Source organism: Artibeus jamaicensis, unplaced genomic scaffold (assembly GCF_021234435.1).
Source record: "Artibeus jamaicensis isolate MK-2021 breed Jamaican fruit bat unplaced genomic scaffold, CSHL_Jam_final contig_1028, whole genome shotgun sequence".
Taxonomy (NCBI): domain Eukaryota; kingdom Metazoa; phylum Chordata; class Mammalia; order Chiroptera; family Phyllostomidae; genus Artibeus; species Artibeus jamaicensis.
In genome coordinates, this window is record NW_026521201.1 from 5,241,006 (window position 1) to 5,256,299 (window position 15,294).

General features: G+C 43.0%; 1 pseudogene; it reads left to right on the forward strand.

Annotated features, from left to right (window-relative positions):
* Positions 1 to 9,764: 9,764 nt before the first annotated feature.
* Positions 9,765 to 9,863, forward strand: LOC119040838 (uncharacterized; annotated as a pseudogene).
* The last annotated feature ends 5,431 nt before the right edge of the window (positions 9,864 to 15,294 follow it).

Below are 15,294 nucleotides of genomic sequence, written 5' to 3' on the forward strand. Positions count from 1 at the left end.
AGACACTGTATAATTCACACATTTGAAGTACACAATTGGGTGCCTCTTAGTATATACACAGGGTGGTGCAGCCATCACCATAATCAAATATAGAACATTTTCATCACCCCAGGAAGAAATCCTGTGCCCTTTAGAATTCACTGCCCAACCTTCCCCAGCTCTTAGCCTCTGGCAACCAGCAATCTATTTTTGGTTCATCTGTTCCCTTCTTAGTTTGCAGGTATTTAAGAGGTTTGAGAGCATGACTGGTGCTTCATCATCATGCATGCGCAAAGCTTGAAGAATCCCACAGACAGCTTTAGCTGTTCCTGCACTTCCACCAGCCTTTTAGACACTCACATTGTTTTGTTTGCTTATCTCCCTGGGTCTTAGCTTTCTTTTTCTTTCTCGTTTTCTGTTTCTTCTAATGAAAGAAAGGGGTGTATCTATTTTTATTTTCTGAGAGAGAGAAAGAGAAAAAGGTAGACAGAGAGGGAGAGAGGGGAAGAGTGGAGGGGAGAAAGAGAGAGAGAGAAAGAAGGAGAAACATCAATTTGTTGTTTGACTTATTTATGCATTCACCAGTTGAGTCTTACATATGCCCTGACTGGGGATCTAACCCACAACCTTGGTGCATAGGGACAGTGTTCCAACCAACTGAGCTACCCAGTCACGGCCAAAAGAGGTGTATTTCTCACATTTGACACACACACTCTCTCTGAACATGGAGGCAAAAAATCCCACTCTTCCTTGGTGGGTTATTCCAACCCTGAACCACCATATGCGTTCATGTGGCTTGCTTCTCCCTAGTTCATTCTGCTGCTGCTTGAAAACATTTATTTTTCTCCATTTTTACTGAACAAGTTTTCTTTCTCTCATGCCATTGATTTTTAAAGCCAGTTTTACTGAGGTCTGATTTACATGTGCTAAATTGACCAATGTTAAGTGTATAGGTGAGTGAGTTTTGATAAATGCACACAGCCATGCAGCCACTGCAACCACCACAGTACAGAGTCTTTGCTCCCCACCCAGAGTTCACTCGTGACCCTCACAGTCAGACCCACTAGACCTCCTCCCTGGGCCCTGGTAGCCAGTAACCTGCTTTCTCGTACAGCTTAGTCTATTGGAGAACTTTATGTGAGAGAATTTTGCAGAATGTATCCCTTGTGTCTGGCTTCTTTCACTTAGCGTAAGCTTTTGAGATTTACCTATGTTGTTGTGTGTATTTGTAATTTGTTTTTCTTTTTAAATTCCTGAGTAGTATTTCATTGTATGGATATGCCACAGTTTGCTTATCTGTTCACCAGCTGAAGGACTTTTGGGTTGCATCTAACCGGTGGCTTCTGGGAATGCGCTGCTGCAACATCCTTGTAAAATCTTTGTTTGGAAATATGTTTTTATTTTTCTTCATGTCCTCATGAGGAGCAGGCTTTGCTAGGCTATATGGTAAGTACATATTTAACTTTATAAAGAACTGCTCAACTGTTTTCTGAATTGGCTGTACCATTTTGTATTTCCAGCAGCAGTGCATGAGAGTTACATTTGCTCTGCATCCTTGCCAGTTCTGAAGTCTTTTTACCATTCTAGTGGGAATGCAGTGAAAAGCCTAGTGAGTTGGTAAGTCTCATTTCCCTAGTGAATAATAATGTTGAGCATCTTTTTGTGTACTTTGCCATTTTGTCTCTCATTTTTGGTGAAGAGCCCCTTCATATCTTTTACCTATTAAAATCAGATTTCTTTAAAGTATATTTTATCGATTGTGCTATTTATTATACTTGTCTCATATTTTTTCTTCCCTTTATTCCCCTCTGTCCTACACATTGCCTCCCACCAGCATTAACTCACCTTCCCCTTATTTCATGTCCATGTGTGGTACATACTAAGTTATTTGGCTTCTCCATTTTCTGTATTATTCTTAACCTCCCCCTGTCTATTTTGTACCTACCATTTATGCTTCTTATTCCCTGTACCTTTTCCCCCATTCTCCTCCCATCCCTCCCCCACTGATAACCCTCTATGTGATCTGCATTTCTGTGATTCTATTACTAGGTTACTGTGATTAATATTACTGTGATTCTAGTTGTTTGCTTCTTTTTTTTATGTTTACTTGTTGATAGTTGTGAGATTGCTGTCATTTTACTGTTCATGGTTTTGATCTTCTCTTTTTTCTTGGATAAGTCCCTTTCACATTTCATATAATGGTTTAGCGATGATGAACTCCTTTAACTTGACCTTATCTGGGAAGCACTTGATCTGCCGTTTCATTCTAAATGATAGCTTTGCTGGATAGAGTAATCTTGGATGTAAGTCCTTGCCTTTCATGACTTTGAATACTTCTTTCCAGCCCCTTATTGCCTGCAAGGTTTCTTTTGAGAAATTAGCTGATAAGTCTTATGGGAACTCCTTTGTAGGTAAAACTGTCTCCTTTTCTCTAATGCTTATAAGATTCTCTCCTTATCTTTAATCTTGGGTAATGTAATTATGATGTGCCTTGGTGTGTGTTTTCTTGTATCCAACTTCTTTGGGACTCTCTGAGCTTCCTGGACTTACCAGAAGTCTATTTCCTTTGCCACATTGGGGAAGTTCTTGTGTATTATTTTTTCAAATAAGTTTTCACTTTCTTGCTCCTCATCTTCTACTGGCACCCCTATGGTTTGAATGTTGGAACGTTTAAAGTTGTCCCAGAGGTTCCTAAGTGTCTCATTTTCTTGAATTCTTATTTCTTCATTCTGTTCTGATTGAATGTTTTTTATTTCCTCCTGGTCCAAACTGTTGATTTAAGTCTCAGATTCTTTCCCTTCACTGTTGGATTCCTGTATATTTTTCTTTCTTTCTTTAAAAAAATTTTTTATTGTTGTTTAATTACAGTTGTCCCCATTCCTCTGCATTGGTCTCTCTGCCCTCTCCACCCAATAATTCTTTTTAAAAATATATATTTTATTATTATACCATTACAGTTGTCCCATTTTCCCCTCTTCACTCCCCTCTGCCCTGCACACCCCCTCTCCCCCATTCCCCCCCTTTAGTTCATGTCCATGTGTAATAAGTTCTTTAGCTTCTACATTTCTCACACTACTCTTGCCCTCCCCCTGTCTATTTTCTCCCCACCATCTATGCTACTTATTCTCTGTACCTTTTCCCCCTCTCTCCTCCTCCCACTCCACTGTTGCTAACCCTCCATGTGATCTCCATTTATGTGGCTCTGCTCCTAATCTAGCTGTCCTCTTAGATTGCTTTTGTTTTAGGTGTGGTTCTTAATAACTGTGAGTTTGCTGTCCTTTCTTTTCTTTTTTTTAAAATTTTATTTCTTTATCTTTAGAAGGGAAGGGAAAGAGAGAAACATCAATGTATGGTTGTTTCTGGTGCATCCCCTGCTGGGAACTGGCCCCTGCTGGGAACTTGCCTGCAACCCAGGCATGTGCCCTGACTGGGAATCGAACCACGATCTTTTGGTTCCCAGGTCCATGCTCAATTCACTGAGCTACACCAGCCAGGGCTGCTGTCCTTTCACTGTTCATCTTTTTTATCTTCTTTTTCTTAGATAAGTCCCTTTAACATTTCATATAATAAGGGCTTGGTGATGATGAACTCCTTCAATGTGACCTTATCTGAGAAGCACTTTTTATATGCCCTTCTATTCTAAATGAAAGCTTTGCTAGACAGAGCAACCTTGGATGTAGGTCCTTGCCTTTCTTGACTTGGAATGCTTCTTTCCAGCCCCTTCTTGCCTGTAAGGTCTTTTTTGAGGAATCTGCTGACAGTCTGATGGGAACTCCTTTGTAGGTGACTGTCCCCTTATCTCTTGCTGCTTTTAGGATTCTCTCCTTCATTTTAATCTTGGCTAATGTAATGATGATGTGCCTTGGTGTGTTCCTTCTTGGGTCCAACTTGTTTGGGACTCTCTGAGCTTCCTGGACTTCCTGGAAGTCCATTTCTTTTGCCAGATTGGGGAAGTTCTCCTTTATTATTTGTTCAAATGAGTTTTCCACTGGTGGCTGTTCCTTTCCCCCTTCTGGTACCCATAGAATTTGGATTTTGGAATGTTAAAGATGTCCTGGAAGTTCCTAAGCCTCTCCTCATGTTTTTGAATTCTTGTTTCTTCATTCTTTTCTGTTTGGTTGTTTCTTTCTTCCTTCTGGTCCACTTGATTGATTTGAGTCCCAGTTTTGCTTCCATCACTATTGGTTCCCTGTGCATTTCCCTTCATTTCACTTAGTGTAGCCTTCATTTTTTCATCTAATTTGCGACCAAAATCAACCAGTTCTGTGAGCATCCTGATCACCAGTGTTTTGAACTGTGCATCTGATAGGCTGGTTATTTCTTGGTTGCTTAGAAGTATTGGCTCTATGGCTTTGATTTGTTCTTTCATTTGAGCCATAATTTTTGGTCTGTTTGCACCTGTTATGTATGAGAGTGGTAGAGCCTTAGGTGTTCACCAGGGCAGGGCAACCCAGTTGCTGGGTTGTGATGCTATATGTGGGGGCGTGGTCAGAGAAGGAACAAGGGCACTTGCTCTGCTCTCTCTTGGATTTCAGTCCTCTCTGCTGCTTCCCACAAGCAAATCGAGCCCTTCTGGTGCTGGTTCCCGGGTGGGTGGGCTTGTGTGTGTTCTAGGGTCCTGTGGGTCTCTTCAATGAACTGTCCTGTGCGGCTGGGAGTTTTTCCTGGGACCTCAACCCCCACAAGGGTTTTCAATTATGCTTCTAGGCTTTATTTTCCAGCGCTTAGGGCCCTGGGTTGTGCAGACTGTCTTGCTGCCCATTTTTGCCTGGTTTATCTGCATGAGAATGTGTGTCTGTGGTCAGCCAACCACCTTGCACACCTCAGTGGTTCTGCTAGCCCCATGCTGTCTATGCACCCGAGTCTGCCAACCACCACTTTTGCCTACTGCACGACCCCTCTTCAGCGGCTGCCGACTCCATCCCTCTTACTGGTCTAGGCAAATGGTTTGTTGTCGGACTTCTGTACATGTCAGTTTTCTCTCTGTTCTGGTTGTGTTTTTTTTTTTAAATATATATTTTATTGATTATGCCATTACAGTTGTCCTATTTCCCCCCATCATTCCCCTCCACCCTGCACACCCCTCCCCCATTCCCCCCTTTAGTTTATGTCCATGTGTCACAAGTTCTTTAGATTCTATATTTCCCATACTATTCTTGCCCTCCCCCCTATCTATTTTCTACCTACTGTTTATGCTACTTATTCTCTGTACCTTCTCCCCCCTTCTCCTTCTCCCATTCCCGTTGCTGACCCTCCATGTGATCTCCATTTCTATGGTTCAGCTCCTGATCTAGCTGTCCTCTTAGTTTGCTTTTGTTTTAGGTGTGGTTCTTAATATCTGTGAGTTTGCTGTCCTTTCACTGTTCATCTTTTTTATCTTCTTTTTCTTAGGTAAGTCCCTTTAACATTTCATATAATAAGGGCTTAGTGATGATGAACTCCTTCAATTTGATCTTATCTGAGAAGCACTTTATCTGTCCTTCCATTCTAAATGAAAGCTTTGCTGGATAGATCAATCTTGGATGTAGGTCTCTGGATTTCATGACTTGGAATACTCCTTTCCAGCCCCTTCTTGCCTGTAAGGTCTCTTTTGAGAAATCAGCTGACAGTCTGATAGGGACTCCTTTGTAGGTGACTGTCCCCTTATCTCTTGCTGCTTTTAGGATTCTCTCCTTCATTTTAATCTTGGCTAATGTAATGATGATGTGCCTTGGTGTGTTCCTTCTTGGGTCCAACTTGTTTGGGACTCTCTGAGCTTCCTGGACTTCCTGGAAGTCCGTTTTCTTTGCCAGATTGAGGAAGTTCTCCTTTATTATTTGTTCAAATGAGTTTCCCACTGGTGGCTGTTTCTTTCCCCCTTCTGGTACCCATAGAATTTGGATGTTGGAATGTTTAAAGATGTTTTGTAGGTTCCTAAGCCTCTCCTCATGTTTTTGAATTCTTGTTTCTTCATATTTTTCTGTTTGGTCATTTTTTCCTTCCTTCTGGTCCACTCCCTTGATTTGAGTCCCAGTTTCCTTTCCATTACTATTGGTTTCCTGTGCATTTCCCTTCATTTCAATTAGTTTAGACTTCATTTGTTCCTCTAATTTGTGACTAAAATCAACCAGTTCTGTGAGCATCCTGATCACCAGTGTTTTGAACTGTGCATCTGATAGGTTGGCTATCTCTTGGTTGCTTAGAATTATTGGCTCTGGGGCTTTGAGCTGTTCCTGAGCCATAATGTTTTGGTCTTTCTTGCCTGTTATGTATGAGGGGCGGGGCGTTAGGTGTTCACCAGGGCAGAACGACCCAGATGGCTGGGTTGTGATGCTGTATGTGGGGGCGGGGTCAGAGAGGAGCAATGGTGTTTGTTCTGCTCTCGCTTGGATTTCGGTCCCCTCTGCTTCTTCCCACAAGCAAATTGGGCCCTTCTGGTGCTGGTTCCCAGGTGTGTGGGCTTGTGCACGTTCCAGGACCCTGTGGATCTCTCCAACAAACTCTCTGTGAGCCTGGGAGCTTCTCCCAGCACCTCAACCCCAAACGTTTTTCCAATTGGTGCTTTTAGGCTTTAATTCCTGTCGCTGGGGCCCTAGCCTGCATGGTCTGTCTCTTTGCTCAGTCCTTCACCTGGATTATCTGAGTTTGAATGTGTGAACATGGTCAGCCCGCTGCCTTGCGCTCTTACTGGGTCCGCCTGTTGCCACCCCACACCTGGGATCTGCCAATTGCCGCCTGCACTCCTAGTTCAGTCCAGCTGATTTTTTCTGCCAGACCCCACTCTGCCAGCCACTGACTCCATCCATCTCACCGGTCTGAATGATTCTTTGTTGTCGGACTTCCATACAGTTTCAATTTTCTGTGTTTTGGTTGTGTTTTTGTTTCTAAATCTTTGTTGTCCTTAAATCTGGCTATGTGAGGAGGCACAGTGTTTCTACCTACGCCTCCATCTTGGCCAGCTGTATATTTTTCTTTATTTCATTTTGTATAGCCTTCACTTTTTCCTCTATTTTGAAACCATACTCAACCATTTCTGTGAGCATCCTGATTACCAGTGTTTTGAACTCTGCATCGGATAGGTTGTCTGTCTCTTCATTGCTTAGTTGTATTTTTGCCGTTTTGATCTGTTCTTTTATTTGGGCCCTATTTCTTTGTCTCAGTACACCTGTTACACAGTAAGGAGTGGAGCTTTAGGTATTTCCCAGGACGGGACAAACTGCATTGTCATCGCTGTATTGTGGCACTGTATGGGGGGGGGTGCGTGTCAGAGAGGGAACAATGCTGCTTGCTCGGCTCTGGGCAGGCTTTCAGTCACTTCCCCCACTACCCACAAGCAAATTGGGACTTTCTGGTGCTGATTCCTGGGTAGGTGGTTTTGTGTATGTTCTAGGATCCTGTGGGTCTCTCCAATAAACTCTCCTGTGAAGCTGGGAGTTCCTCCCGCCACCACAGCCCCCAGAGTTTTTACAGTCAGAGGGTTTGAGGCTTTATTTTCCTGTACTGGAACCCTGGGTTGTGTGGTCTGTGTCACTCCCCAGTTATTCCTCCCAGTTTATCTGCAGGCAAATGTGGAACTTCCTGGTTCTCTAGCCACCACCTTGCTGCATGTCCTCTCTGCCCTGGCTGCCTGTCTCTGCCCCTGCTACCAATCTAAATGAATGTTTCTTCTTTAACTCCTTAGTTGTTGGACTTCCACATAGTTTGATTTTCTGGCAGATCTGTTTTTTTTTGTGCTTGAATTTGTTGTTTTTCTTTTGGTTGTGTGAGGAGGCAAAGTGCTATGTACGCCTCCAACTTCAAGAAAATTAGATTGCTTTGTTATTGACTTGTGAGAGGAAAATGCGTGTGCTTGCATGTGCATGGCACAGTGCTAAGCTGAATAATGGCCCTCTGGAGAGATGTCCATGTCCCAATCCCCAGAATCTATGAGTATGTGACCTTGGATCTTGAAACGGGGAGATCCAATGGATCCAATGTGGTCACAGCAGCCTTTGTGACAAAGGGAGGAGGGTCAGCCTCAGAGGTGGAGATGTGACAATGGAAGCAGAAGTCAATGTGCCGTGAGGCTGTGAGCCAGGAAATGCAAGCAGTGTTTGGAATCTGGAAACAGTGAGGAAGCAGACTTTCCCTGGAGCTCTGGAAGGAACGCAGTCCAGCTGACACCTTGATTTTACCTTAGTGAGACTGATCTTGAACTTCTGACCTCAATTATTATAAACCAGGGGTGTCCAAGCTTTTGGCATCTCTGGGCCACACTAGAAGAAGAGTTGTTTTGGGCCATGCATTAAATACATTGTGACAAGTAATCACAAAAAAACTCATGTTTGAAGTAAATTAATGACTTTGTGTTGGACTGCATTAATTCATAGCCATCCTGAGCCATGAGTGGCCCGCGGGCCACAGGTTGGACACCCCTGCTGGGAACTCATGAAGTTAAATGACTTTAAGCCACAAAGGTTGTGGTAATATGTTATATCAGAAATGTAGGGGCACTCAGTGTTTATGGAATGATTTGAAGCTAGTTTCTTTGCTTCTAAGTCCACTGTCATTTTGTTTCTACCCTCTTGTTCTGGGTGGAGGGAGCAGGATCTTTCAGGTGGTGCAAACAGTTCAAGAAAGCACCCCCCAAGCAGGACCTGAGCATCCAGGGCACAGAGAGTAGAGGAGCCTTAGGTGGTGGAGTGTGTTGGAACTTGGGAGAGGAGATGATTGGGTGGAGAGTACTAGATTTTGAAGGCAGAGGACTTTGGGCTTGAGATGCTCAGAAACCACTTAGAGGCTGGAGTATTTAGGCTTTTCATCAGAACTGTGGGCATAGGGGCGGGGGCTGGACCAGTGTGAAATAAGCATTGAGAGAAAAGGCTCTCCAGCCCCTTTCACTCTGTTCTGAGGGGCTGGCAAACCTGGCCTGCTCTTTGTTGTGATCTTAGAGCAGCGCTGCACAGTTCTACAGCCCAAGCTGATTCTGTGAATGTGGGGAAGGGAGTCAGGTAGGTCACAGCCACCTTCTTCCTTTGGGCCCCTCAGGTTTATTGGATGGCCCAGCATGCCCCACCCATCACCTCCTCCAAACTGGCAAAGACCTCACTGATGACATTGAGATGACACTGTCATACTGGTCAGCACTTTCTCTTTCTGCATGGCCATGGGGTTTCCTGTGGGGTGGGTGAGAGGAGGGGGAGGGAAGCCCTGGCAAAGGTGGCCAAAGTATACTGTGATCTGGGAGCTGTTTTCTTTGCTGCTTCTGCCCTGGTGGCACAGATCTCACTAGGGACATGGGGGCAGGTAGGTTGACTCCCCTTTACACCATGTCTCCCCACTCTAGGAGCTCTGATGACATCCCTGTCCCTGGATCTCATGATGCTCCCATTCTTCTTCCTACTTATGCTTAGCTTAGGACAGTTCAGACCCAGGCTCCTCCCCGATTGCTCCCATAACTGAAATCACCTCTTTGACACACATTTTCAGTGCCTGGTGTCTGTCAGTTTCCTATTTCATTGTGTCTTACATGGTTCTCTAATCATCCTGGAGAAGTCAGTGCCGAAGGATATGGTGTCTTCCACTGAGATCCCAGACTTCCTGGGGATGGAAGCAATCTTTCTGCACCTGTGCTGTGTCTCACTGAACACACTGTCAAACACTGGGGGGGCAGCTATTGCTTTACTGAAGGTGACGTTCATGGGGCTGTTGAGATTGTTGTTCAGAGAACTCTTCAGGGAAAGGATAAGTGGACAGGAACTAAGTGAGAGGAAAGGAGGACTTTGAAGCTCAGGAGAGATTATTTGTTAATTGAAAAAGATATTTCAGTGCTCGCTTCGGCAGCACAAATTGGAACGATACAGAGAAGATTAGCATGGCCCCTGCGCAAGGATGACACACAAATTCGTGAAGCGTTCCATATTTTTGCAGTAATCAAAAAATTCCCATCACACAAAAGCCCTGGACCAGATGGGTTCACAGGATAATTCTACAAAGCATTTAAGGAAGAGCTAACCCCTATTCTCCAGAGACTATTCCAAAAAATCCAGAAGGATGGAAAACTCCCAAATTCTTTTTATGAAGCCAGCATCATCTTAATTCCAAAACCAGAGAGAGACACAACAAAGAAATAAAACTTCAGGCCAATATCGCTGATGAACATAGATGCTAAAATCCTCAACAAAATATTGGCAAATCGCATCCAACAATATATCAAAAAGATCATACACCAAGACCAAGTGGGATTCATCCCAGGGATGCAAGGAGGGTTCAATATTCGCAAATCAATAAATGTAATACAGCACATAAACAAAAGCAAAGACAAAAACCACATGATCATATCAATAGATGTGGAAAAAGCTTTTGATAAGGTACAACACCCATTTATGATAAAAACACTCAGCAAAGTGGGAATACAGGGAGCATTTCTCAAAATAATAAAGGCCATATATGAAAGACCTACAGCCAATATCATACTCAATGGGAAAAAACTAAAAGCTTTTCCATTAAGATCAGGAACAAGACAAGGATGTCCACTTTCACCACTTCTATTCAATATAGTATTGGAAGTTTTAGCCACAGCGATCAGACAAGAAAAGGAAATAAAAGGCATCCAAATAGGAAAGGAGGAAGCAAAACTGTCACTGTTTGCAGATGACATGATAGTGTACATGGAAAATCCTATAGACTCTACCCAAAAACTGCTCGAACTAATTAATGAATTTGGCAAAACAGCTGGTTACAAAGTCAATATCCAGAAATCAAAGGTATTTTTGTATACCAACAATGAATGAGCAGAAGCAGAAATCAAGGAAAAAATCCCATTCGATATAGCAAAAACAAAAATAAAATATCTGAGAATAAACCTAACTAAGGAGGTAAAAAACCTGTATGCAGAAAACTATACACCCCTGAAGAAACAAATCAAGGAAGACACAAACAAATGGAAACATATACCTTGTCCATGGATTGGAAGAATTAACATCATCAAAATGTCCATACTACCCAAAGCAATATACACATTCAATGCAATACCTATTAAAGTACCAATGGCATATTTCACAGACATAGAACAAACACTTCAAAAATTTATATGGAACCATAAACGACCCAGAACAGCAGCTGCACTTTTGAGAAAGAAAAACAAAGTAGGAGGGATCACAATACCTGATATCAAACTGTATTACAAGGCCACTGTAATCAAAACAGCCTGGTACTGGCATAAAAACAGGCACATAGACCAATGGAACAGAACAGAGAGCCCAGAAATCAACCCAACTCTCTATAGTCAATTAATATTCGACAAAGGGGGCAGTAACATAAAATGGAGTAAAGATAGCCTCTTCAACAAATGGTGTTGGGAGAACTGGACAGCTACGTGCAAAAAAATGAAACTTGAGCACAGACTTACACCATACACCAAAATAAATTCAAGGTGGATAAAAGACTTAAATATAAGCCATTAAAGTCCATTAAAGTCACCATTAAAGGTGACTTTAAAGGACACCATTAAAGTCCTAGAGGAGAACATCAGCAAGAAAATCTCAGATATTTCACGCAGCAACTTTTTTACTGATAAGTCCTCTAGAGCAAGGAATATAAAGGAAAGAATAAACAAATGAGATCTCAATCAAAATAAAAAGCTTCTGCATGGCTAAAGAAAACAGTATTAAGTTAGCAAGACAACCAACTGTATGGGAAAGCGTATTTGCCAATGTTACCTCAGACAAAGGATAATCTCCAAAATATACAAAGAACTTACATGACTCCACTCTAAGAAGACACCCAACCCAATTAAAAAATGGGAAAAGGACTTGAACAGACACTTCTCCAAGGAGGACATACAGAACATCCAGAGACACATGAAGAGATGCTCAATATCGTTAGCTATCAGAGAGATGCAAATTAAAACCACAATGAGATACCACTTTACACCAGTCAGGATGGCTATCATAAACAAAGCAACAAACAACAAATGTTGGAGAGGGTGTGGGGAAAAGGGGTCCTTAGTCCACTGTTGGTGGGATTGCAGACTGGTACAACCATTATGGAAAACAGTATGGAATTTTCTCAGAAAAATAAAAATCGACCTGCCTTTTGACCCAACAATTCCACTGCTAGGATTATATCCTAAGAATCCTAAAACATCAATATCAAAGAACCTGTGCACCACAATGTTCATAGCAGCACAATTTACAATAGCCAAGAGTTGGAAGCAACCTAGGTGCCCATCAGTAAATGAATGGATCCAAAAATCGTGGTACATATACACAATGGAATTCTATGCTGCAGAGAGAAAGAAGGAGCTACTACCTTTTGCAACAACATGGATGGAACTGGAAAGCATTATGCTGAGTGAAATAGGCCAGGTGCTGAAAGACAAATACCATATGATCTCACCTTTAACAGGAAGCTAAACAACAAAACAAACAAGCAAGCAGAAAAAAAAAACAACAAAGACACTGAAATAGAGAACAAGGGGACAGTGACCAGAGGGGAGAGGGAGGGAAGTTAAGGGGAAAAAGGGGGAGGGATTTGGAGAAACAAATAGAAAGGACACAAGGACGAGAACTAAGGGGGGTGGAAATGGGAGGGAGGTGGGGAGCAAGGGGCGGGGGAGGCTGGGATGGGAAAAATAGACAAAAAAACTGTACTTGAAAAATAACTAAATAAAATTTTAAAAAAAGAGAAAGTGTTAGAAGAAAAAAATAAGTTCATCAAAATAAAAAATAAATAAAACTAAAAAAAAAAAGATATTTCATGTTAAAGGTGAGATCATGTGGTATTTGTCTTTCACCGCCTGGCTTATTTCACTTAGCATGATGCTATCCAGTTCCATCCATGCTGTCATGAAGAGTAGGAGCTCCTTCTTTCTTTTTGCTGTATGACATTCCATTGTATAAATGTACCATAGTTTTTTGATTCATTAATTTACTGATGGGCACCTAGGTTGGTTCCAGCACTTGGCTATTATAAATTGTGTTGCTATGAACATTGGGGTGCATAGGTTCTTTTGGATTGGTGTTTCAGGGTTCTTAGGATACTAATCATCAAAACAAACAAGCAAAATATAACCAAAGACACTGAAATTGAGAACAGGCTAACAGTGACCTAAGGGGAGAGGGGAGGGAATTGCAGGGGAAAAGGGTTGAGGGTTTACAGGAACAAGTATAAAGGACACATGGACAATAACAAGGAGGGGGATGGAAACAGGAGGGAGGTGGAGAGGCCTGGTGGGATGGGGTGGGGTGGGGGAAAAGGCAGAAAACTGTACTTGAACAATAAAATAGAAATTAAAAAGAAAAAGATATTTCCTTTCTATAGGGATGGATTCCAAAATTGAGGGCAACCCTATCAGGCAGCTCTAATTTTCTACACTAGAAAAAGACAAGCCTCTGGTTCCTAGCCCCTTTTGCTTTCTTCCTGTGTTCCCCTCTCAGTTTTTCAAGTTATCAGGTGTTTATTGAGCACTTTGTGTGATAAACACTGAGGACTGAAACCAAGATGAACAGTAGGTGATCTTTGCCTGCAGATGGTTGTCTTAGCTGCTCTGAGCCTTTAACTCTACACATTACTCCCAAACTTCTGTCTCCTCTCCCAAACTCCTCCCCCAAATCCATGTCCCATATTATGTTAGACAATTTTCCAGATTTCAAAGTACACTCAGACCTGCAGCCCCAACAGGAGCAGAGATAGTGCTTCTCTTTGTGGGGCTGAGGGAGGGTGGGGGAGGGCAGGGGGAGGGTTGGTGCATTATGTCACATGACTCGCTGAAGCCATGGGAAGGAGTGGATGTAGAGGCATCCTAACTGGTGTTTGGATTTGGGGGAAAAGTCAAGAAACCCAGAGCATCAGAGACAACTTCCTACCAATATGAAGCTGAGTTAAAATCAAGAGAAGTGAGCAGTCAGTTCAGAGTGTTTATATTCAGGATGGGGCAAAAGTAGCTTTATAGTTGTGAGTATGCAAAACACATTTTCACTCTTGTATTATTATGATTAATTTTCATATTGTTCTCCATACAAATAACTAAACCTACTTTGCCCCATCTTATACAAGAACAAAACAAATGCTTTACAATGGAGGAACAATTAGCAATCACAAACTAAAATAAACAAAAGCAGCAGTAATAGTGACAAGACAAAGACAACAAGCCAGAAGGAGAAACAAGTAAGATACCATCCGAAGAGTTTACAGTTTGTGGGGGAGGACAGGCTCCCTCCAAGGATGCGCCCCTCCTTCTGGAGCACTGACTGGCTCGTGCACCCTGGCTTTCACATATGGGAGCTGACAAATGTACCACTCCAACACCTGAATGGAATTTCTTTCTTTTTTTTACATTTTTGGGAGTATGTTCATTAAAGCTGGGGGCAGTGAAACAAGGCTGGGCTTAGAATAGAAGAAGCAACAGGAAAGAGCCTGGGCAGGTCTGTGTTGGCTCACTGAGGGTCAGACAAAAGGGGGCCTTGGAGACAGGCTCAGGGAGTTAGCCTGGGACAAGCTGCCACTGCCCACTGTTCCCCTGGTTGCAAGTCTCATGGGGACTTCTAGAGTTTAGGAGAAGCTTTCCCAAGAGGGAAGAAAGGTGTGGGCATGCTTCTGGGAGGCAGAACACCATCCAATTAGTCCCTTTTGACGGTTCATCAGTTCCCCCATTCTGCATCAGCTCCTTTTTCTGCTTTTCCTTCCACAGCTACTTTCGTGGGAGGGGCGGGATGTCTGGGAACAAAGGGCAGGAAAGGGTGATGTCTGTGGTTCGGCTGATTCCTCATGTTGCCAGGAGAGGGCAGCAGATCATTTCCTCTACCACACTGCCATAACCTCAGTTCTGTCTAGGTTCTGGTCACTTTTTTCAGTGGTCACTGAGGTGCACTTTGTACCAGTCTCTGTGCTGGGCACTGGGGAATGCCACACTGACTGAGCTATGAGCCCTGGCTCCAGAGGAGCTCGTGGTCTGTGAGAATGAGACAGCCATGGACACACAGAGCACCAAACAGTGGGCTCTTCAGGGGACTGCGAAAGGGGGAAGGAGGGGCATCCAATGAGCCTCATAAGAGGAGAAGTTTGAACTGGGTCTTTTTTTTAAAATTTTTTTATTGATTATGCTGTTACAGTTGTTCTATTCCCCCCCTTCATTCCCCTCCACCCTACCCCCCCGTCCCCACCATTACCCCCCTTTAGTTTATCTAAAGGACATGTGCCTCAAGTCCTTTAGATTCTATATTTCCCATGCTATTCTTGCCCCCCTATCTATTTTCTATTTACTGTCTATGCTACTTATTTTCTGTACCTTCTCCCCCCTTCTCCTCCTCCCACTCCCCTGTTGCTAACCCTCCTTGAGATCTTCATTTCTATGTT